This window comes from Schistocerca cancellata, chromosome 9, assembly GCF_023864275.1.
Source record: "Schistocerca cancellata isolate TAMUIC-IGC-003103 chromosome 9, iqSchCanc2.1, whole genome shotgun sequence".
In the NCBI taxonomy this organism is placed as follows: Eukaryota; Metazoa; Arthropoda; class Insecta; order Orthoptera; family Acrididae; genus Schistocerca; species Schistocerca cancellata.
In genome coordinates this window covers 329,800,114-329,822,798 of record NC_064634.1, presented here as the reverse complement: position 1 = coordinate 329,822,798, position 22,685 = coordinate 329,800,114, and positions in this window count along the sequence as shown.

The following is a 22,685-nucleotide window of genomic DNA, read 5'->3' as shown; positions in this document are numbered from 1 at the left end:
TGTGTGGTGTCCCTAGGTTAGTTAGGTTTAAGTAGTTCTAAGTTCTAGGGGACTGATGACCTCAGAAGTTCAGTCAGATAGTGCTCAGAGCCATTTTTTCCCTACCTCAAATTGTTCAGTGGAGTATCTTCTATGTCTTCTTAACTTTTTGGACGGTCTTACGGAAAGAGGCTCTATAGCCACCAGGAGAATTACACTCGAGTACAGTCTCATTTTACAGTTCTCGAAACTGCTCTATTGCACAACACGTCCCGTAAACCGAAATATGCATTTTCCTATGTGTTAATCTCAGTTTCCATTCCATTCCGCTCGCTAAAAATTCTTCTCATGTTTCTGCGAATTTTTACGACATATTATCCCAGAAAGATACTCTTTCAAAAGTGAATTCATCTACTACAGTGGGGGAATCATAGCTGGTACATTTCTCACGACCATGCGCTCATTTTCTCCTCGTTAATTTGTAACACTGCTTTCCTTGCAATATTTCTGAAAGATCTTGAGCTGGAAATCTTCTTTGCCATCACCTATCAGAACAACGTCGTCCGCATTTGTGGTCCCATTTTTTGTGTCCCTGCCCAGTCTTATTCCAGATGGGTTCAATTTCTTGTATTCTGCAATTGTCTTTTCTAAAATCACGTTTAAAAAAGTATTGTTCCTAATGTATCTCCTTCTGTAAGACAGGCTCTGACTTCAAAAACGCTCGGACATTCCTGTGCTGATCTTTACTCTGCAATATATTTCCTCTAAACACATCTGTACTAAAAGTACTTCCGTGGAAACTGAAGTTCTTTCTAGACATTGATGAATATGATCCTATGTATGCTTTTCGAAATCAACGAAAACCATGTGAATGTCAGCGTTATGTTTCCAACCCTTCTATGTTACTGACGTTAAAATCTGATTAATAGTTGATCTGTTTCTTCTGAAATCACAGCCATAGTCCCCTATAATTCTGATATAATACTGGGCAGGAACACAATAAATGGGCTCATATTTGCGGACGACTTTTTGCTGATAGCTGATGACGTAGAGGATTTCCATCTCATGATAAGTTCTTTCAGAAATATTGCAAGGAAAGCAGTGTTACAAATTAACGTGGAGAAAATGAGCGCATGGTCGCGAGAAAGGTACCCAGCTATGATCCCCCATTGTCAGTAGATGAATTCACTTTTAAAAGAGTATCTTTCTGCGATAATATGTTGTAGAAATTCCCAAAAACGACGTTTTAGCGAGCAGAATAGAATGGAAACTGAGATTAAGACATCGGAAAACGCATTTTTGCGTTTACGGGAGCAGTTTCGAGAACTGTAAAATGAGACTATACTCGAGTGTAATTCGTCTGGTAGCTCTACAGGCTGTTTCCGTAAGAGCGTGCAAAAAGTTAAGAAGACAGAACAATTTGAGGTAGGGAACCTGGTGCCGAAGAAGCCTGCTTAGTGAGATAATAGGAATAAAATCATATTACTTTGTACATTTTTATTTACGTTATTTAGAGTCAACTGCAAATACCATCAACGACACAATGCATGTACCATTTGTACTATACATTACAAAATGTGCTGAATCTGGCGGCCATTAATCTCAATGCAGCCATGACTTCGGCGAACAAGTGCCTGACGCACCCTGACGAATATCCGTGGTGTGTTACAAATCACATCACAGGCAGCTACAAGTCTGGTAATTAGTTTTTCTCCGCATCCACTGACGTCTCATAAACAAGTGACTTTAGATATCCCCATGGGAAGTAATGGAGGGGACTAAGGTCACAACACTGAGATGGTTGCGGACATGCAGACTGAAGTAAACATTCGTCGTGACGGAGGATTCCTCTTACGAAATTGTTCCACGTACAGCCTTTCAGCAGCGAGAGCATTGCAACGTACTTCCCCACACAAAAGGTGCATATCAGTGAGTTTTGCGAAATTATACTATTACACCTCCATCTTATTGTACTGAACGTCTCTGAATAGCACTGAATAGTGAATTGTTCTTTCGTTGCTGAAGCGCCTAGAACCGCTCGGCTACCACGGCCGGCTACAACGGAGCCACCTTATGGACAAGTACAGTAAACAAAAGCTTCATCGTGACTTCCTAATAATCAGGCTCATCCCCCTAGTTACCTTGCAGGAAATGGGGAATGTTCACGGAAATAAACAGCTCAGTACACGTAAACTAGTACACATGTTAGCTGTAAATATGGCAAGAATTTCCTTTAGGGAAGTACAATACTAGCCATTAAAATTGCTACACCACGAAGATGACGTGCTACAGTCGAGAAATTTAACCGATAGGAAGAAGATGCTGTGATATGCAAACGATTACAATTTCAGAGCATTCACACAAGGTTGGCGCCGGTGGCGACACCTACAACGTGCTGACATGAGGAAAGTTTCCAACCCATTTCCCATACACAAACAGCAGTTGACCGGCGTTGCCTGGTGAAACGTTGATGTGATGCCTCGTGTAAGGAGGAGATATGCGTACCATCACGTTTCCTAGTTTGATAAAGGTCGGATTGTCGCCTATCGCCATTGCGGTTTATCATATCGCCTCATTACCGCTCACGATGGTCGAGATCCAATGAGTGTTAGCAGAATATGGAATCGGTGGATTCAGGAGGGTAATACGAAACGCCGTGGTGGACCCGAAAGGACTCGTATCATTAGCAGTCGAGATGACAGGCATCTTATCCGCATGGCTGTAACGGATCGTGCCGCCACGTCTCGATCCCTGAATCAACAGATGGGGACGTTTGCAAGACAACAACCATCTGCACGAACAGTTAGACGACGTTTGCAACAGCATGGACTACCAGCTCGGAGACCATGGCTGCGGTTATCCTTGACGCTGCATCACAGACAGGAGCGCCTGCGACGGTGTATTCAACGACAAACCTGGGTCCACAAATGACAAAACGTAATTTTTTTCGGATGAATCCAGGTTCTGTTTACAGCATCATGATGGTCGCATCCGTGTTTGGTGACATCGCAGTGAATGCACATCGGAAGTGTGTATTCGTCATCGCCATATTGGCGTATTACCCGGCGTGTTGGTATGGGGTGCCATTGGTTACACGTCTCGGTCAACTCTTGTTCGCATTGACGGCACTTTGAACAGTTGACGTTACATTTCAGATTTGTTACAATCCGTGGCTCTACCCTCCATTCGATCCCTGCGAAACCCTACATTTCAGCAGGATAATGCACAACTCATGTTGCGGGTCCTGTACGGGCCTTTCTGGATACAGAAAATGTTCGACTGGTGCCCTGGTCAGCACATTCCCCAGATGTCTCACCAATTGAAAACATCTGGTCAATGGCGGCAATGCAACTGGCTCATCACAATATGCCAGTCACTACTGCGGTATCGTATTGAAGCTGCATGGTCAGCTGTACCTGTACACGCCATCCATGATCTGTTTGACTCAATGCCCAGGCGTATCAAGGCCGTTATTACGGACAGAGGTGGTTGTTCTGGAGACTGATTTCTCCTGAGAAATGCACCCAAATTGCGTGGAAATGTAATCACATGTCAGTTCTAGTATAATATATTTGTCCAATGAATACCCGTTTATCATCTGCATTTCTTCTTGGTGTAGCAATTTTAATGGCCAGTAGAGTATTCCATAATATTCCAGAGCCAAAAATAGAGATGTAAATTTTTTCGGAAGTTTTACTGACGTTTGTAAGTATCACTACTGCCAGCGCTACAAGAAGCTGAAATGACCAAGACCCTTGTAGTTTCTCTACTGTCACTACAGCGACTTTGCCTAGGACGCTATTAGCGGTTGCGCGGGTTGCAAGTCAGAATCCACAACTCGTCTCTCTCTTCACGTGATACGGCGTGCAGCCACTTTGGATAGCTTTCACGCCGTACCTGGCGAATGGACTCCCGCCCTGAGGTAGAGGCATCAAAGACCGTCCTGTCCCCACGTCGCCGCTGCGCCAATAAAATGTAAATCGCCTCTCTGGCTCCTTACTTGCACTGCGCCCCTCCCGACATCCGTCCACTGCGCCTCTGGACGCTGTGAACCTGGGTGTACATTGCACACACACACAGATGCCAGAATTCCTTTCTATAGCTTTTTTGATCAGGTGCCTAAACACAACCGTTCGTCACAAAAATAGGCATTACAATGTCAAATCACCCAAGATTTCGGCTGTTTGGGGCAGTACTCCATCTCCTGTGGCAATATTTTCATGACGGCCGTTAAAATTGCAATACCTCGAAGACGGCGTGCGGAAAATGTCTAATTAGGATGAAAACTACTTTCTTACATACGCAAAATATTTTCATTTCACCACACCAGAGTAAAACACGTGGGGTTAATGTTGGGTTAGATAGAGCAGCAATCAGTCGTAGAATTAAGTTGCTTTAATATGACATTTATAGTCACAACGTAGGTTAGATTTCGACTGTGTCAGGTCATTATCAATGCAGTGCGGAATTGTAGCAGTTGTTTGTGCTCAAGTGAATGCTTACACAGTTCAACCATTGCTCTATCTAACCCAATATAACCACAGTCGTTGCGTGCACCCACCCCATGGAGGGCAACCTGAAGTATGGTTAACGTCACCTTCATACAACAAAAGTGAAATGCTAATAATTCATGGAGCAGAGAGAGCAGGAGGGCCGGGCCAGATAGAATAGTGTCTCACCAATTATCTTTTATTCCCAGAGCTGTTAAAAAAGGAAACTTTGTATTATTTACAAATAAAATTTTCAAATAAATTTAACAGAAGTTAAAAAAAATGGTTCAAATGGCTCTGAGCACTATTGGACTTAACATCTGCGGTCATCAGTCCCCTAGAACTTAGAACTACTTAAACCTAACTAACCTAAGGACATCAGATACATCCACGCCCGAGGCAGGATGCGAAACTGCCACCGCAGCGGTCACGTGGTTCCAGACTGAAGCGCCTAGAACCGCTCGGCCACACTGGGCGGCAGAGGTTAAAAAAATAGATGCACAACCACATTACTTTAGAATTTCTAAAATTAACAGATAGTGTAAAAACGTTAATCGTTGAAAGGAATAAAAGAATTATAACCTGTTTCTCTGTAGTAAGCCCGATGACTCAACACGCCAATCGAGGTCGGCTTCTGGAAGGTGACCTTGTGGCTTATAATTACGCAAGCAACTCGCGCTAATCGCCAACTTTTCTGCAACGCAAAGAGAGCAGAGACATTACATAAAAACGAGCCACGAAAATGATGTAAATTAAATTAGTGCTGAAAGTAATTACAGGCTAAGCAGTACTCTGCACAAAACTGGAAATGGAAATCATAAAACACTAATACATTTCAAGCCCAAAAAGAGAAAAGAACGAGGGCCACTAATCAGTTTTACGAATTGGGAGGAAGTTGTGATGTACATTTACAAACAAAAAAATTATTACAATTTCAGAAGAAATGGATTATCGATTAAATCGAAAGAGCTTCAAAAATTAAGCAAGTCAGTAGCGGGTTAGGTCTGCTCCCCTTTTGCAAGCAATTCTGTCCATTTAGCGCATCAGATCGTCGGAACCTCGAGATGGTTGGAGGGCCCTGCCCATAACGCTCCACACGTTCTAGCTGGGGAGAGATCAGATGACCTTACTGGTGAAGGTAGGGCTTGGCAAGTACGAAGACAGGCAATAGAAACTATCACAGAAGGGAATTATCTGGCCGAAATATAGGGCCAGGATGGCTTACCAAGAAGAGCCACAAAACGGGGCGTACAATATCTCCCACGTACCATTAGGCTGTAAGGCTGCCGCGGATGACAACCTAAGAGGTACTGCTATGAAAGGAAATGGGAGTCAAGAGCATCACTCCGTGTTGTCGGGCCTTTTTGACTACGTGGTCAACGGTAGTCGGCACAAGGGGAGACAGGAGCTCAGCTGCCTGTTTGTGAGTCGCCTATTAATGACCCTCCCTGTTTGTGAAACACCAGTTGCATGTCGGATCGACAATATTGATGAATCCGGGGCTATCAGTGCCTCTCTGCATTGTCCTCTCGTTCTGACGGCTCTCTGTATGGATGGGTTCGTTTTTGACGCTGTGACCGGCCATGGTTCACCTATTCCGCCAACGTCGCCAGCGTTGCTCCTGTTCATATCTCGAGCTACTCGCCGCTACTCCAAGCGGCCTCTTTGAGCCCAGCTACACGCCCTCTCTTAAATGGTGACATCTGCGTATACTGTTCACGTGCCAATCTGCGGCCCATATTACACGGAATGAAATTCCCAAAAATTTGATGCGCCCGTACCGACTTGCCCGTTTTTTACTATCCTTGGTAGCTGCGTGGTAAAATTGCGTTTCAGAACCACACATTCATCCGTCGGACTGAAGTTTACAATTTTGCGTTTTCTGTCGGTACCTGTATGAACATCAATTTGTAACCAATTTGCATAACCTCTTCGTGGTAAGTAGAGTGTATTACCAATTCCTGGACACAAAGAGAAGTTCATGTGATACCATAGCCAAGAATCGATGTCTGACCTTAAAAATAAGTACATAAGTACAAGTCGCCCCCAACACATGAACAACTCTATATAACACACGTTGATGTCTTCTAAAAATCTCCAAAGCGCTCAACGATTCTAAACCATCCATGTTTAAAAACATTAAGACACACTAGATTCCATATAATCCAGTTAAATACACTTCTGGAAATGGAAAAAAGAACACATTGACACCGGTGTGTCAGACCCACCATACTTGCTCCGGACACTGCGAGAGGGCTGTACAAGCAATGATCACACGTACGGCACAGCGGACACACCAGGAACCGCGGTGTTGGCCGTCGAATGGCGCTAGCTGCGCAGCATTTGTGCACCGCCGCCGTCAGTGTCAGCCAGTTTGCCGTGGCATACGGAGCTCCATCGCAGTCTTTAACACTGGTAGCATGCCGCGACAGCGTGGACGTGAACCGTATGTGCAGTTGACGGACTTTGAGCGAGGGCGTATAGTGGGCATGCGGGAGGCCGGGTGGACGTACCGCCGAATTGCTCAACACGTGGGGCGTAAGGTCTCCATAGTACATCGATGTTGTCGCCAGTGGTCGGCGGAAGGTGCACGTGCCCGTCGACCTGGGACCGGACCGCAGCGACGCACGGATGCACGCCAAGACCGTAGGATCCTACGCAGTGCCGTAGGGGACCGCACCGCCACTTCCCAGCAAATTAGGGACACTGTTGCTCCTGGGGTATCGGCGAGGACCATTCGCAACCGTCTCCATGAAGCTGGGCTACGGTCCCGCACACCGTTAGGCCGTCTTCCGGTCACGCCCCAACATCGTGCAGCCCGCCTCCAGCGGTGTCGCGACAGGCGTGAATGGAGGGACGAATGGAGACGTGTCGTCTTCAGCGATGAGAGTCGCTTCTGCCTTGGTGCCAATGATGGTCGTATGCGTGTTTGGCGCCGTGCAGGTGAGCGCCACAATCAGGACTGCATACGACCGAGGCACACAGGGCCAACACCCGGCATCATGGTGTGGGGAGCGATCTCCTACACTGGCCGTACACCACTGGTGATCGTCGAGGGGACACTGAATAGTGCACGGTACATCCAAACCGTCATCGAACCCATCGTTCTACCATTCCTAGACCGGCAAGGGAACTTGCTGTTCCAACAGGACAATGCACGTCCGCATGTATCCCGTGCCACCCAACGTGCTCTAGAAGGTGTAAGTCAACTACCCTGGCCAGCAAGATCTCCGGATCTGTCCCCCATTGAGCATGTTTGGGACTGGATGAAGCGTCGTCTCACGCGGTCTGCACGTCCAGCACGAACGCTGGTCCAACTGAGGCGCCAGGTGGAAATGGCATGGCAATCCGTTCCACAGGACTACATCCAGCATCTCTACGATCGTCTCCATGGGAGAATAGCAGCCTGCGTTGCTGCGAAAGGTGGATATACACTGTACTAGTGCCGACATTGTGCATGCTCTGTTGCCTGTGTCTATGTGCCTGTGGTTCTGTCAGTGTGATCATGTGATGTATCTGACCCCAGGAATGTGTCAATAAAGTTTCCCCTTCCTGGGACAATGAATTCACGGTGTTCTTATTTCAATTTCCAGGAGTGTAGATAAAATTCCAGTAAGTTGCCTGTGAAATATTCCCCAGAAACTTGCAGCGAAGAGTTTCCCGATCTGCGGTAGGCTTTTGTTCATGGCGACGCACCCCACACACGGACGATTCCAGGATGAATTCCACACAGCGAAACTGTACCTCACAGTCTATCCCATATGGTGTTTAGGCACGTAGCTGAAAAGACGGCGGCACACGGACGGTGCCATCGAACGTTAACGTTGAGTCTGCCAATTTTCTGACGTCATTAAGTGGGAGAAGCATTATGGGGGTCTTTGTAACGCGCAAAATAATATCAGGCTATCACATATTCTGAATGTACGTTTCAAGGGAGATCAGTGAGCTGGTAGAATACCACCATCGTTATATGACGGCGTATCTCTTCGATAGAGTGGTTTGATCACGTATTGGCTTTCAATCGAAGCTCATATTTCTAAGCACAAACAGCTTGAGGTTGTTCCAAAAACCTGTCAATTATTGTACCATTTGTTGTATAAAATAACGGGAAACGTCATATTGTCGGTTAAAGAATTATTGTAACTCTTGCACTATGGAAGTATTCAGTTTCAGGGAAACAGCAGGTGGAGGGTCAACAAAACGTATTGTTCTTGGTATAATTCGTCATAAATGTCAATAACATACAATGGTAAGAAGTAGAGTATGTTCATACGTTGTTTATTGTCGATGTTGCGTAATGAGTAGAGGTGCAGACGTGTAACGTAATGGGTGATGTGGCTTTAGTTCACGTCTCACTGCATCCAAAAATATATTGATAACTGCCGCGTTTTCTAAAAGCTTATGACACCTTCTTATTAGTTTAATGATAATGAAGAGGTCCCATACTCCGAGGAGTGTAGGGAACGATGGGAGAGACCGACACCGCCAACTAGGCAAGGTCCTAGCGGAGGTGGTTTGCCATTGTCTTCCTCCGAACCTAATGGAGATGAATGATGATGATTATGAGGACGACACAATAACACCCAGTCATCTCGAGGCAGGAAAAATCCCTGACCCCGCCGGGAATCGAACCCGGGACCCAAAGCGTGAGAAGCGAGAACGCTACCGCAAGACCACGAGCTGCGGACTATTAGTTTAATAGAAGCTCATTTTGTAATACTCAATATTATGTAAATACTCTTCCTGAAGAGAGAGTTTGTTAGATTGGCGTTATATAGAAGACAGCTTGCAGTAAGATATTTTGTTATTTCTTGTTTAAAATCTTGTATTTCACTTGTTCTGATGGTTCTGCTACTGAATAGGAATAGGCAAGAATTTTACGCCAGTCCATTTCGTAAACCGTTAGATTTGTGAGCGAGGTACAGCCGATAACCGCCGCTAGAGCTCGCTCCGACCGCGTATATCACATTGAGGTGCGCGTAACGTATGCACAACTTGCTTCGTTTCTGAGCGTTCAGTAGCACGTTGGACCCGGCACGCTCGAAGTTGACGTTCGACAGCACGGCCGGATGGCTTGAGGTCCCATCAACACTAGCCGGCGTATGGAGCGAGACAACTATCGCACCGGCGCCTCTTCGGGTTCACACAGAGGTTCACCAACAGTCGCACACTATTCGTGATAAGAAAGGAAAGAGGATAGTGTCAGTGTTTGGTATACAAAGCGCACTGTGCCACTTGCTGACTGTAGATGTATGAAGTGTGATTTCACAAACGATGCTAAGTTAGTCTGCTCCGCATTATTTATGCTGAAACGTAAAATAGAACGATTTCAGGGAACAAAGCGAAAATCTGCCACACCTAAGTAACGAATTGAGCCGTCTGACCAGACGATACAGGAAATGGCAATGTTACGATGTTATCTGGCGTGCAGTGATTTAAACAGGCTGAAGGAATTTAGAGTTTCGACCTACAGATGCTCAATTTCATGACGGTTTCTGTAACACAGGAAGTCACCAAATTGCCTTGAGTTCTAAGACCATCCCAATGGTAATTCCACTTTTCTCTCTGTTTTCTGCGGATGCATAACGAAGCCTGAGGGACACATGTTGAAGTATGAACATGGTTTTGGGAGGCAAGGGTCATAATTTCCTTCCGACAATCCATCGTAAGTTCTCCGTGGTTTTCATAAACAAATTAAGGCGAATGGCGATATGGTTCCCTTGAAATTCGTGCCCAACTATTTCCTTCTCCAAACTCTAAGACTGTGGACGCTGGTAGCAGTAATATCACTACATCATACAAGCAAAGATCTGTTAAAAAGTGTGTTATGATTTAAGTAACTGAAATTTGAAAGATAACACAGTGAAGGGAGAAACGTACTGAAAACAATGAAATCTGCTTTGCAGTTTGACTGACAAAGCAAAGTCCTTTAGCACTCGTTTGAATTCAGTATGATGAGGCATCAAATAGTAAGCTAAGAAGTAGTTGATCCCACATTCGAACACCAGTAGCAGTATAAATATCGATGTGTTTTATGGGCAGGTAGAGCTAGAACAGACGTATTGTGTCTTATATTGAAGTTACGACGGGGCTACGCACGGTCTAATCACATTAATGTATCCACTGCCTGTGTTCGACGTCAAAGTGCAACAAACACTCACAGACAACAGATACCAGCTTTACCAGAGGAAGATATATAAACAATGTTAGGGGGGACGCGGAAACCATGCACTCGTTCTCGTAATGCGTAAACGGAACGATTTATCTGACGTCCAAAAGTGCATGATCACTTGCTTTCGGGCCTAGTATTGCAGGGTTACCGAAAAGGCTAGGTTTGTAAACCGCTCACAAGCAACCGTCGTTATAGTAAACCGTGCATGGTAAAAAGGCGCTATCCAAAAGTGGAGTCAAGGTAACTATGGAGCACCATGGGCCATAGGTGGCATAGGCGGGACGATGGTTGCGGAGATATGTAGGGGCGAATGCAAGTCCGACTGCTGAGCAACTGAAATCCCAGATAAACCAAGGGTCTCTCAACAGGTTCTCCTCAACGGCGCCTGGTTTATGCACCCTTGCTCACTGCTGTTCATTTCCGACGAAGGCTGGAGTTTGAGAGTTTGTTCACAACTAGACGTCTACTGAGTGGTAGGAGAAGTTTACAGACCTACCGCGCTTTATGCTTCATCGGACAGATGGTCATTGGCGTTACGACGTGAAATATCTTAAGTCAAACACCCTGCAACAATCGTCAGAAGGGTCCAGGACGAATGGCGTTCCCAGAGGGAGCTCATCATTCTGGAAGGCACAATGGATAAACACAAGTATGCATCTACACCTCGGCTCCATGCCTACTCCTACATCCAGTATCATTTTTCTCGGCATCTACCAGCAGGTCAGTGCAACGTATCACACAACTCACAGTGTACTTGCGTGGTTCGAAGAGCACCAGTGAGAGTTAAGTGTGCTCTTCGGCTACCAATCTCCCCGGATTTCAGACGAATAGAGAATGAATGGGATCATTTCGATCGGGCTGTTCGCACCATGGGTTTTCTCCCGAGAAATCTATTGCAGCTGGTTATGGCGCTAAAGCAGCCATGTACCTTCCAGAACCTCCTGCACGATTTGCAGCGGTCAGCGCTGCAAAAGGTCGTTATTCATGCTTCTCACAGATAGTCACGTGAATGACTGGTCAGTGTATTATTATTCATTTAAATTCCGAGAAAATGTCTAGGGCCTTCTATACATATTCCGATTGTCTCTCTGTTCCTAAAATTTACTTCGTCAATAGTTTTTTTACGAACCTCCAACAGAAATTAAAGGCATTTCTCTTCGAATATGTACAAGTTTAAGTTATATGATGGCCTAGAAATGTCCTGTAAATCTCCAGCTATAGTTTAGGCTCGAATTCCGAATCTGCAGACTGATAGGATTAAGTGTTATGTCAAATGAAACATGCTTCCATGGATTGTTCTATCTCACCCGTCTGGATAGCCGCGCTTGAGAGCATGCTGCTTCCGGGATGCTGTGAGGCTCGTCGAGTCCAGATCCAATCGTCCGCGGGATTAACGACGAGGGCCGGTGTTCGAACCAGCCAGGCTGTGGCTTCCAGCCGGTTTCCAGCCTGAGAAAATAAGATTTTTTACCTATCAATGCCCCCCCCCCCCTTCGGAGGTTCGAGTCCTCCCTCGGCCATGGGTGTGTGTGTTGTCCTTAGCGTAAGTTAAATTAAGTTGTCTGTAAGCCTAGAGACCGATGACCTCAGCACTTTGATCCCACCGTCATTACCACAATTTTCCAAATTTCCTATTAGTGGGTGCTGGATACACTTGCAGCAGTGACATACGAAGTGCTGAAGCATCTGGAGGCGAAGAATGTGTAAATATTGTTATACGAGAAAGAGCAGCACTTTGCCGCTGTGAATTAATTATCTACATCTACATCTACATCTATACTCCGCGAGCCACCTTACGGTGTGTGGCGGAGGGTACTTATTGTACCACTATCTGATCGCCCCTTCCCTGTTCCATTCACGAATTGTGCGTGGGAAGAACGACTGCTTGTAAGTCTCCGTATTTGCTCTAATTTCTCGGATCTTTTCGTTGTGATCATTACGCGAGATATATGTGGGTGGTAGTAATATGTTGCCCATCTCTTCCCGGAATGTGCTCTCTCGTAATTTCGATAATAAACCTCTCCGTATTGCGTAACGCCTTTCTTGAAGTGTCCGCCACTGGAGCTTGTTCAGCATCTCCGTAACGCTCTCGCGCTGACTAAATGTCCCCATGACGAATCGCGCTGCTTTTCGCTGGATCATGTCTATCTCTTCTATTAATCCAACCTGGTAAGGGTCCCATACTGATGAGCAATACTCAAGAATCGGACGAACAAGCGTTTTGTAAGCTACTTCTTTCGTCGATGAGTCACATTTTCTTAGAATTCTTCCTATGAATCTCAACCTGGCGCCTGCTTTTCCCACTATTTGTTTTATGTGATCATTTCACTTCAGATCGCTCCGGATAGTAACTCCTAAGTATTTTACGGTCGTTACCGCTTCCAATGATTTACCACCTATGGCATAATCGTACTGGAATGGATTTCTGCCCCTATGTATGCGCATTATATTACATTTATCTACGTTTAGGGAAAGCTGCCAGCTGTCGCACCATGCATTAATCCTCTGCAGGTCTTCCTGGAGTACGTACGAGTCTTCTGATGTTGCTACTTTCTTGTAGACAACCGTGTCATCTGCAAATAGCCTCACGGAGCTACCGATGTTGTCAACTAAGTCATTTATGTATATTGTAAACAATAAAGGTCCTATCACGCTTCCTTGCGGTACTCCCGAAATTACCTCTACATCTGCAGATTTTGAACCGTTAAGAATGACATGTTGTGTTCTTTCTTCTAGGAAATCCTGAATCCAATCACAAACCTGGTCCGATATTCCGTAAGCTCGTATTTTTTTCACTAAACGTAAGTGCGGAACCGTATCAAATGCCTTCCTGAAGTCCAGGAATACGGCATCAATCTGCTCGCCAGTGTCTACGGCACTGTGAATTTCTTGGGCAAATAGGGCGAGTTGAGTTTCACATGATCTCTGTTTGCGGAATCCATGTTGGTTATGATGAAGGAGATTTGTATTATCTAAGAACGTCATAATACGAGAACACAAAACATGTTCCATTATTCTACAACAGATTGACGTAAGCGAAATAGGCCTATAATTATTCGCATCTGATTTATGACCCTTCTTGAAAATGGGAACGACCTGCGCTTTCTTCCAGTCGCTAGGTACTTTACGTTCTTCCAGCGATCTACGATAAATTGCTGATAGAAAGGGGGCAAGTTCTTTAGCATAATCACTGTAGAATCTTAAGGGTATCTCGTCTGGTCCGGATGCTTTTCCGCTACTAAGTGATAGCAGTTGTTTTTCAATTCCGATATCGTTTATTTCAATATTTTCCATTTTGGCGTCCGTGCGACGGCTGAAGTCAGGGACCGTGTTACGATTTTCCGCAGTGAAACAGTTTCGGAACACTGAATTCAGTATTTCTGCCTTTCTTCGGTCGTCCTCTGTTTCGGTGCCATCGTGGTCAACGAGTGACTGAATAGGGGATTTAGATCCGCTTACCGATTTTACATATGACCAAAACTTTTTAGGGTTCTTGTTTAGATTGTTTGCCAATGTTTTATGTTCGAATTCGTTGAATGCTTCTCTCATTGCTCTCTTTACGCTCTTTTTCGCTTCGTTCAGCTTTTCCTTATCAGCTATGATTCGACTACTCTTAAACCTATGATGAAGCTTTCTTTGTTTCCGTAGTACCTTTCGTACATGATTGTTATACCACGGTGGATCTTTCCCCTCGCTTTGGACCTTAGTCGGTACGAACTTATCTAAGGCGTACTGGACGATGTTTCTGAATTTTTTCCATTTTTGTTCCACATCCTCTTCCTCAGAAATGAACGTTTGATGGTGGTCACTCAGATATTCTGCGATTTGTGCCCTATCACTCTTGTTAAGCAAATATATTTTCCTTCCTTTCTTGGCATTTCTTATTACACTTGTAGTCATTGATGCAACCACTGACTTATGATCACTGATACCCTCTTCTACATTCACGGAGTCGAAAAGTTCCGGTCTATTTGTTGCTATGAGGTCTAAAACGTTAGCTTCACGAGTTGGTTCTCTAACTATCTGCTTGAAGTAATTCTCGGACAAGGCAGTCAGGATAATGTCACAAGAGTCTCTGTCCCTGGCTCCAGTTCTGATTGTGTGACTATCCCATTCTATACCTGGTAGATTGAAGTCTCCCCCTATTACAATAGTATGATCACGAAACTTCTTCACGACGTTCCGCAGGTTCTCTCTGAGGCGCTCAACTACTACGGTTGCTGATGCAGGTGGTCTATAGAAGCATCCGACTATCATATCTGACCCACCTTTGATACTTAGCTTAACCCAGATTATTTCACATTCGCATTCGCTAATAACTTCACTGGATATTATTGAATTCTTTACTGCTATAAATACTCCTCCACTATTGGCGTTTATCCTATCCTTGCGGTATATATTCCATTCTGTGTCTAGGATTTCGTTACTGTTCACTTCCGGTTTTAACCAACTTTCCGTTCCTAATACTATATGCGCACTATTTCCTTCAATAAGAGATACTAATTCAGGAACCTTGCCCTGGATACTCCTGCAGTTTACCAATATTACGTTAACTTTTCCTGTTTTTGGTCTCTGAGGACGGACGTTCTTTATCAACGATGATAATGTCCTCTCTGGTAAGCCGTCAGGTATTTTATCGTTTCGCCCAAGGGGGGGTCCCTCTAACCTAAAAAACCCCCGTGTGCACGCCACAGGTACTCTGCTACCCTAGTAGCTGCTTCCGGTGTGTAGTGCACAACTGACCTGTCTATGGGGGCCCTACAGTTCTCCACCCAATAACGGAGGTCGATGAATTTGCAACCATTATAGTCGCAGAGTCGTCTGAGCCTCTGGTTTAGACCCTCCACACGGCTCCAAACCAGAGGACCGCGATCGACTCTGGGCACTATGCTGCAGATATTAAGCTCAGCTTGCACTCCGCGTGCGATGCTGGTTGTCTTCACCAAATCAGCCAGCCGCCGGAATGAACCAAGGATGGCCTCAGAACCCAAGCGGCAGGCGTCATTCGTTCCGACATGTGCTACTATCTGCAGCCGGTCACACCCAGTGCGTTCAATAGCTGCCGGAAGGGCCTCCTCCACATTACGGACGAGACCCCCCGGCAAGCACACGGAGTGCACACTGGCATTCTTCCCCGACCTACCCGCTATTTTCCTGAGGGGCTCCATAACCCGCCTAACGTTGGAGCTCCCTATAACTAATAGGCCCGCCCTCTGTGACTGTCGGGACCTTGCCGGAGAATCGGCCACTGGCCCAACAGGCGAGGCATCCTGTGGTGGCTCGGAAACGATGTCATCACCACTAGGAAGCACCCCGTACCTGTTGGAAAGGGGTAAGGCAGCCGCCACGCGGCCAGATCCCACCTTCGCCTTTCGGCCAGGCACGCGCGAGCCCTCCACTGTCCGCCATTCGCCCTGGAGTGATGGCTGACCGGTAAGATGCTCACAGCCGGAAGACGCAGCGACATCAGGGGTTCCATGCGATTCCAAGGCCACCGAAGTAGGCATAGGTCTCACCACAGTTGCCCCAACGCCACTACGAGCCGACGCCTGCGCCTCGAGCTCGATGAGCCTAACAGACAAAGCCTCCACCTGCCCCCGAAGAGTGGCCAGTTCTCCTTGCGTCCGCTCACAACAACCACAGTCCCTACACATGACTATGTTTACCCTACCCTATACGGTGACAAATTCCCAAGATAATCTTCTGATGAGCTACTCTGATAATCAAGAAACACTCACTGAAATACGAGACGCGAAAACTACGCTAGGTTTTCCCAGAAAAACTATTTAAAAGCTAAGCGCAGCAAATAAGTACAAAAACGCTTTATACAAACAGTACTCGCTGCTGCTGGTGCTCTCGCTCTGGCTGTCACAAGACAACTGCTGATTCAAGTGACTAGTGGCTAACGGCCGCGAAACAAACAAAAGACGGTTTTAGGGCGCTTTCTGTTCTAAACGATCAAGAAAACACTAAGAAATCTAACACGAAAACTACGTAAAGTTTTATCAAGAACTGTTAGTTACTATGCAGAGCAGATAAACACAAATAGAATCCCTTCCTTAGTGGAAGGTCGTAAACAAAATGCAAAATAAACGCTTTATACAAACAGTACTCGCTGCTGCTGGTGCTCTCGCTCTGGCTGTCACAAGACAATTATTGCTAAAACTCGAACATTCCTCAGCTTAGAACACGCCTAAAGTCAGGAAGTGAGTAGCGATAGTTGTAACTCATGATAAATATTCTACACCGAGGAAAAACAGCTTAGAGTTTAATATACCATTCCACCTTGCGTTCACCTGCAAGTTACACTATGTGACCAAAAGTATTCGGACACCGCCAAAACATACGTTTTTCCTATTATGTGCATTGTGCTGCCACCTGCTGCCAGGTACTCCATATCAGCGACTTCAGTAGTCATTAGACATCGTGAGAGAGCAGAATGGGGCGCTTCGCGGAACTCACCGACTTTGAACGTGGTCACGTCATTGGGTGTCACTTGTGTCATACGTCTCTACGCGAGATTTCCACACTCCTTAACATCCCTAGGTCCACTATTTCCAATTTGATAGTGAAGTGTGAAGGGACACGTACAGCACAAAAGCGTACAGGCCGACCTCGTCTCTCGACTGAAAGAGACCGCCGGCAGTTTAGGAGGGTCGCGAAGTGTAATAGGCAGACATCTATTCCGACCGTCATACAGGAATTACAGACTGCATCACGGTCCACTGCAAATACTATGACAGTTAGGCGGGAGGTGAGGAAACTTGGATTTCATGGTCGTGCAGCTGGTCATAAGCCACAAATTACGTCGCTAAATGCCAAACGACGCCTCGCTTGGTGTAAGGAACGTAAATAATTGGACGATTGAACAGTGGAAAAACGTTGTGTGGATTGAGGAATCACGGTACACAATGTGGCGATCCGATGCGAGGGTGTGGGTATGGCGACTGCCCGGTGAACGTAGTGCCAACAGTAAAATTCGGAGGCGGTGGTGTCACGGTGTGGTCGTGTTTTTCATAGAGAGGCTTGCACCCTTTGTTGTTTTGCGTGGCATTATCACAGCACAGGCCTACATTGATATTTTAAGCACCTTCTTGCATCCCACTGTTGAAGAGCAATTCGGGGATAGCGATTGTATCTTTCAACACGATCGATCACCTGTTCATAATGCACGACGTGTGGAGGAGTGGTTACACGACAATAACATCCCTGTAATGGACTGGCCTACACAGAGTCCTGCTCTGAATCCTATAGAACACCTTTGGGTTGTTTTTTAACACCGACTTCGTACCAGACCTTACCGACCGACATCAATACCTATTGTCAGTGCAGAACTCAGTGAAGAATGGACTGCCATTCCCAAAACACCTTCCGGCACCTGACTGAACGTGTGCCCGCGAGAGTGGAAGCCGTCATCAAGGCTAAGGATGGGTCAACACCATACTGAATTCCAGCATTACCGGTGGAGAGCGCTACGAACTTGCGAGTCATTTTCAGCCAAGTGTCCGGATACTTTTGATTAAATTGTGTATCTACCACAATGGACTGAGATTAAAGAAACACTGGCTAATTTGGACCCTTACTCGATACGGTGTTTCTTATCTTTGTCTTTCTTTGTCGTCTGACGCACGAAAGTAATCTTTAACATAGCCGTCGATGTAAGACATGGGCTTTATTTTAAAGATAATGTATTTTTCTTGTGACATAGGAAAGCTACTTCAAGAGGACTCCGGCATAAGATATGTGGAATTTCATCAAATTATAACACGGAACCGTCCTGTGTAACATTGTCTCGCCGTCTCGGAAAGAGATCCTACAAATGTCTGCGTACTATATCAATTGTAAGTAAGCATGTCGCTCATGTATGGTTCGTTATGAATGTCGTATCAAGGGCTCAAACTGTTAACTGTGAGCAGTGATACAAGCTATAAGGCGATTCAGGACAGACTATACTACTTGCTGAATTTGATACGAATATTTTACTGTGCAGCCGTGTGTTATATGGCGTTTCGTAACTTCGGGAGTCGTCGTTATTTTCTTGTTGACCTCTTTTCCTGCACAGATATACACGGTCTGATGTTATGCGAAGTTCAGTGCTGTACATCACGATATACCGGCCTGCAAGTAGAAAGGAAGCGACAGTATTGTGTTGTCAGCAGAGAAGAAGTTGCAGCAGAATGGGCTTGCCAGGAGCGTTTAGTGATTTTAAACGTGGACTTATTATTGTATTGGATGTCATCTGAGTAACAAGTCCATCAGGGACACTTATAAAACTGTCCAAGTTAATTTTTTATGATTTAACTCTGAAGCGGAAACGAGAAGGAACGACAACAGCTAAATTAACATCAGACAGACCTCATCTACCTATGGACACAGATCGTCGAGCATTACTAGGATTGTTGTAAAAATCGCATCAAATCACCGGAAGGACTCACTCATGAGTTGCAAAATGTTACCAGATAATCCAGCTAGCACAATAACTGTGCGCGGGGAGTTACAAAAATCGGATACAGTCGTCGAGCAGTCCTTATAAGCCACACATAGTGGGACTTGAAATGGTGTAAAGAGCGACGATGTTTTGGAGCGATGAATATATTATCGCACCTACTAATATCGTAAATAGTTGGTGCCATACACGTTAAATATTACTTTTGTATGTCAGAAAATTCGTCACTTGGTCCGCTTTGACTTAACTCAAACTACACCTAAATATTTTTTCTTATTCTGTATATATTTCGGTTGGCATGCTTAACTACCTCTCCTTGTATGGTCGATGAACACGGGGAGAGAAAGAGAATAATCTAGATTTACAGACAGATACCAACATTCTTTCTTCCCACGTACAATAGGGATTAAGGGGAACTGCTTCTCATTCGGTGTATCCTCTGCCACATTCTGAAGGTGAATCGGGGATTGCAGATGCAAGTGTAGAATGGGAATACGCCCGGTACGTGGAATGAAAGGCATCTCCGCACCGACACGCCAGTTAGGCAACTCTGCGAAACACCCGCATACCCGGGACCTCTCTGAAACTACTGCCCGCATCAACTGCCTGTGTCACCACGAGCCAATTATCGCAATAATCACACACTATGTTGCTTAACAGATACTCCGCAGCAACCCGGCAAAAGCAAGCTGATGCCATCCAGTTACTGGAGTATAACTGCAGAAATTCCTCCATCACTGGTACCACCGGCGTTGAATACCTTCGTCGACGGGCCAGAGTGTAATCGACTTGTTACTTTCACATAGTAAAAAGTCGTCTCGAAATAACGAAAATTTTGTATATTCCTTCTTTTCTACAGCACTAGTATCTGGTGACTAACTATTAAAATAGTCTCTTGAGGGTTACTACTGCACAAACAAAATGCGATTCCCCTCTTGTAGAAAAAGAAAGCTAAGGTGATGGCGACCAACGAATCACTGGGTCTCAATATGCTAATAAGAAGGCATCGTGTGTCTTTCCAAAGAGATGATGCCGGGATTACTACAGTATGCTTTTAATTACACTGTCCGAGCGGTTCTAGGCGCTGCAGTCTGGAACCGCGCGACCGCTACGGTCGCAGGTTCGAATCCTGCCTCGGGCATGGATGTGTGTGATGTCCTTAGGTTAGTTAGGTTTAAGTAGTTCCAAGTTCTAGGGGACTGATGACCTCAGAAGTTAAGTCCCATAGTGCTCAGAGCCATTTGAACCAGTTAAACTGTTTTTCTACAAAGACTGTACAGTTACTGTTGACTGCGTTTATTTATTCTCTCTATTGGCATTAGAATGTTGTCGGATGAAGACTGTAGAATTACTAATGGCATCATTTACTTATATCTCTCTATTGAGGAGTTAGAAGTGTAGAACCAGTTTGGTCTTGCACCAGTTTAGCAGATGCAAACGCATCATTTACTTATATCCCTCTATTGAGGAGTTAGAAGTGTAGAGCCATTTTGGTCTTCCAGCAGTTTAGCAGATGCAAACGGCTAAAATCTATCACATACGATATTCAAACGATTAAGTCATGATCAAAATTAAAAGTACGTTACATGTCGTACAAAGTAACAACGTCATGACCCACATATAATAAATAATATTTTTGTTCCACAGAAACAGTAAACCAAATAAATCCAACGAAACATGGCACAACAATTATTTTCACTTGTACATTTTCGGTGAACCAATAGGACATCTATTAACGTAACTACAACGACGTCAAAAGGATAATCACCTTGTTCGCTAATATCAATTGTGTGACAGTACTTTTAATTAGGTCACTGTCGCAAGTTATAACATATGTCGCTGCCTCTTATGATGTGACCACATTGTTTAATTCAAATATACGTTGCAATCAGAATTTCTTACTGTAGGACACGAAGACGACATTTTCTCAGATGGTATCATACCGGTCCATATTAATAAATAATTTTGGAATTGAAACTTCCTGGCAGATTAGTAATGTGTGCCGCACCGAGAGTCGAACTCGGGACCTCTGCCTTTCGCGGGGAAGTGCTCTACCAACTGAGCTACCCAAGCACGACTCACGCCCCCTCCTCACAGCTTTACTTCCGCCAGTACCTCGTCACCTACTTTCCACGGTTCACAGAAGCTCTCCTACGATGAGACCGATGACCTCGCAGTTTGGTCTCTTCTCACAGAACAACCCAACCCAGCCCTCTCCTGCGAATTCTTTATTCATTCCATATTTTCACAATAGGAAATAGATTGTATTACAATACTCAGAGACACATTATTCCACCTCCATTAATTTTCACACGGTAATTAGCTATCTATGAAGTGCATGGACTGGATCCTTATCCCAGCTTCCTACTTAACAGTACTAATATTAACGACACCCTTTGAAACCCGTACAGGAAATCGTTGTTCAGCGAGCCATACGGCACCATGGTTAATGCACTGAACTGGTGATCCACAGTAACGGGGTTCTCATTGACGTCTGTATATTTCAAGTGCCTCCCTAAACAATTTAAAAAACCTCTGGGATGGTCGCTTTCCGTTAACTGGTATCAGAGACGATCTCTTACAGGCGACGGTATTATACTGATGACGAACAACACAGTGTCAACAAATAAACAATTTGCGTGTTGACAATTTCACACAATATTATATATTTTTAATATTAAATAATAATTTACTTGGAACTTCCTGGCAGATTAAAACTGTGGGTGCCGGACTGAGATTCGAAATCGGGAACTCTACCTTTCACAGGCAAGTGTTCTACCGAATTAGTTATCCAAGCACGACCGAGCACCCTTCCTCACAACTGTAATTCCACACTGGCGCTCTCTTGCGAAACGTGCAAGACTAGCACTGCTGGAAGAAAGGATATTACGGAGACATGGCTTTGCCAGAGCCTCAGGGATATTCCCAGAATGAAATTATCACTCTGCAGCGGACGGTGCGCTGATATGAACCCTCTTAACAGATTAAAACTCTCTGCTGAAGGTAGTGCTTGGGTAGCTGAGTCAGATCCCAATTTCGGGTCTCAGTCTGGCGCATACAGTTTTTATCTGCCAGGAAGTTCCAGGTTAATTTCTGAAAAAGGAAGAAAAATGTCGTCAGGATATCTGTTCCTGTTTAAAAAGAAATGCCGGTAGAGCGCTGCCCACGAATGGCAAAGATCCCGAGTTCGAGTCTCGGTCAGGTACACACTTTTACATCAGCACATACTGAGCTGCAGAATGAAAATTTCATTCTGGACGAATTTATTTGTTGACTAAAGGTCTGCATAAGAGTCTGTACGCCTTGCAATTGTTCTCTGATAATACCTTTAATGAATTCAGCTGCAACACATCAGCTGTAACCGAAAATTCGTAGAATCGCGCAAATTGATGCAGCTACAGAAAGGAGTGTTCTTTATCACACGAGGCACCAGAATCGTGAACAGTGCGATATACCTGCTTCTGGAAACACCCGTAATTGATGTTCAGATGTGTAATAGCCGTTCTGATTCTCCCATCGGCAGCTGTCATGCAAGTGATGCACCGGTAGTAAGCAGTATAACTATGCGTAAGCTCTTCCTCTACTCGTTTATGAACCC